Source organism: Salvelinus sp. IW2-2015, linkage group LG4p (genome assembly GCF_002910315.2).
Source record: "Salvelinus sp. IW2-2015 linkage group LG4p, ASM291031v2, whole genome shotgun sequence".
Classification (NCBI taxonomy): domain Eukaryota; kingdom Metazoa; phylum Chordata; class Actinopteri; order Salmoniformes; family Salmonidae; genus Salvelinus; species Salvelinus sp. IW2-2015.
In genome coordinates, this window is record NC_036841.1 from 7,747,358 (window position 1) to 7,750,380 (window position 3,023).

Here is a 3,023-nt window from a genome sequence, read left to right on the forward strand (position 1 = left end):
GGGATGTCTAGTCTCTAGTTTAATAACTCTAATCTGAACTGTAGTCGGGGGCTGGTCAGACTGGTTAGTCTCGCCTAATGGCTTCTAATCTGATAGTGGTTGTGGGGTTGGAGATGTCTAGCCTACTTTTATGGCTCTTATATCTATATGTGGTGGATCATGGTAGATGTCCCTAGTCTCCTTTGTGGCTCTAATATGATGGTGGCTAGTGGGGTCGTAGATCACTCTAGTTCCTCCTTATGGCTCTAAATCTGAAGTGGTAGTGGGTTGGGTCAAGATTCTAGTCGCCCGCCCGCCCTGGCTCTAATTTATAGTGGAGTGAGGTGGTCGATGTCTAGTCTCCCTGGTGGCTCTAATCTGATCGTTTTGTAGTGATGCTGGTAGAACTGTCTAGTCTCACTTGTGGCTCTAATCCTTATACGTGGTAGTTGGGTTGGTAGATGTTCTAGCTCTGCTTTATAACCTAATCTGCTAGTGGTAGTGCGGGTGGCTAGCAATGTCTATGTCTCCCTTATGGCTCTAAACTACTAGTGTAGTGGGCTGGTAGATGTCTATCGTCTCCTTTCATGGCTCTAATATGATGGTGGTAGTGGGGTCCGTAGATATCTCAGTCCTCCCTTATTTGGCTCTAATCTGAAGGGTAGTGGGTTTGCGTACGATTTCTAGTCTCCTTATGGCCTCTAAATCTTATAGTGGGGACGTGAGGTGGTCATGTCTAGTCTCCCTTGTGGCCTCTAATCTGATAAGTTGTAGTGAGCTGGTAGACGTCTAGTCCTCCCTTGGTGGCTCTAATCTGATAGTGGTAGTGGGGTGTAGATGTCTCAGTCCTCCCTTATGGCCTTCAATCTGATCAGGGTCAGTGGGCTGGTAGCATGTCTAGTCTCCGTGTCATGGCTCTAAACTCTGATAGTGGCTTTTTGTGGTGGGTTGCATGTCTACGTCTCCTTTATGGCTCTCCAATCTGACTAGGGTAGATGTTGGTAGATGTCTAGTTCCTTGTTGGCTCTTAATATGATGGTGGTAGTGGGGTTGTAGAATGCTAGTATCCCTTTCATGCACTCTAATATCTGATAGTGGTAGTGGGGTGGTCAACGATGTCTAGTCGCCTTTCATAACTCTAAATATGAAATGGTGGTAGTGGGCTGGTAGATGTCTAGTTTCCTCCCTAATGGCTCTAACTCTGATAGTGGGTAGTGGGGTGCTAGATGTCTAGTCTCCCTTAATGGCTCTAACTCTGAATAGTGGTAGTGGGGTGCTAGATGTCTAGTCTCCCTTATAGGCTCTAATCTGATAGTGGTACGTGGGGTGCTAGATGTCCTATGTCTCCCTTATGGCTGCCTAATCTGATAGTTGTTAGTGGGCGTGGTAGACTGTCTAAGTCTGCCTTTGTGGCTCTAATATGACTGTTGGTCGTGGGGTTTAGATACTCTTAGTATCCACCTTATTGACCTCTAAATTCTGATAGTGGTAGTGGGCTGGTAAAGATGTCTAGTCCTCCTTTATCAACTCTAATCTGATAGTGGGTAGTGGGGGTGCTAGGATGTCTAGTTCCCTTATGGCGTCTAATCTGATAGTTGGTAGTACGGCTGGTAATGTCTTAGTCTCCTTTAGGCTTCTAATCCTGATAGTGGTTCTTTGTGGTGGTTGATGTCTAGTCCCCTTTATGGCTCTAAATATGATAGTGGTACGATGTGGTCAGATGTCTAGTCTCCTTTGTGGCCTAATATGCATGGTGGTCACAGTGGGCGTTGTAGATATCTAGTATCCCTTATGACTCTCAATGCTGTAGTGGTAGTGGGGTGGTAATCGTCTAATCTTCGCTTGTGTCCACTAATCTGATAAGTGGGTTGTGGTTGACTAGATTCCTAGTCCTCCCTTTATGGCTCTAAATCTTATAGTGGGTAGTGAGGTGGTTCGATGTCTAGTCTCCGCTTGTGGCTCTAATCTGAAGTTGTAGTGAGCTTGGTAGATGTCTACGTCTTGCCCTTGTGGCCTCTAATACTTATCAGTGGTAGTGGGCTTTGTAAGATGTCTAAGTCTCCTTTCTAATCTCCTAATCCTGAAACTAGTGTCAGTGGGGTGCTAGAATGTCTAGTCTGCCCTTAGCTCTAATCTGACTCAGTGGTAGTGGGGCTGGTAGCATGTCTACGTCTTCCTTTCTGGCTCTAATCTGAATAGTCGGTTTTGTGGTGGTTGCATGTCTAGTCTCCTTTATGGCTCTAATACTGATAGTGGTGATGTGGTAGAATGTCTAGTCTCCCTTTGTGGCTCTAATATTGATGGTGGTAGTGGGGTGGAGATATCTAGTATCACCTTACTGACTCTTAATCTGATAGTGGTAGTGGGGTGGTAAGATCTCTAGTCGCCTTTATACTCTAACTCGATAGTGGGTAGTGGGCTGGTTAGATGTCTCGTCTCCCTACGGCCTAATCTGATAGTGGCTAGTGGGGTGCTAGATGTCTAGTCTCCCTTATGGCTCTAATCTGATAGTGGTAGTCGGGGTGCTAGAACTGTCTAGTCTCCCTTCATGGCTGCTAATCTGATAGTTGTCACGTCGGGGTGGTAGAATGTCTAGTCTCCCTTGTGGCTCCTACATATGATGGTGGTAGTGGGGTTGTCAGATACTCTAGTATCCTCTTTATGACTCTAATCTGATAGTGGTAGTGGCTGGAGTAGATGTCTACATCTCTCTTGTGTCACTAATCAAGATAGTGGTTTGTGGGTTGGTTAATGTCTAGTCTCATTTATAGACTCTAATCTGATAGTGGTAGTGGCTGGTAGAATGTCTAGGTCTCCTCCTAATGGCTCTAATCTGATAGTGGTTTGTGGGTTGGTAGATGTCTATCTAAATTCACATGGCTCTACATCTTATAGTGGTGGATAATGGTAGACTGTCTACGCCTCCTTGTCGCTCTAATATGATGGTGGTACGTGGGGGTCGTAGATATCTACGTCTCCTTATGAACTCTCCATCTGAAAGTGGTAAGTGGGTTGGTAGATTTTCTAGTCTCCCTTAATGGCTT

At 45.5% G+C, this 3,023-nt stretch overlaps 1 long non-coding RNA gene across 1 annotated transcript in view; it reads left to right on the forward strand.

Moving 5' to 3' along the window:
* Window positions 1–554, forward strand: part of LOC139023801 (uncharacterized) — a 9,836-nt gene extending 9,282 nt beyond the window's left edge. The window contains exon 3 of the long non-coding RNA XR_011475005.1: window positions 532–554. This is a non-coding gene — a long non-coding RNA (uncharacterized lncRNA). The remainder of the gene's footprint in view (window positions 1–531) is intronic.
* The last annotated feature ends 2,469 nt before the right edge of the window (window positions 555–3,023 follow it).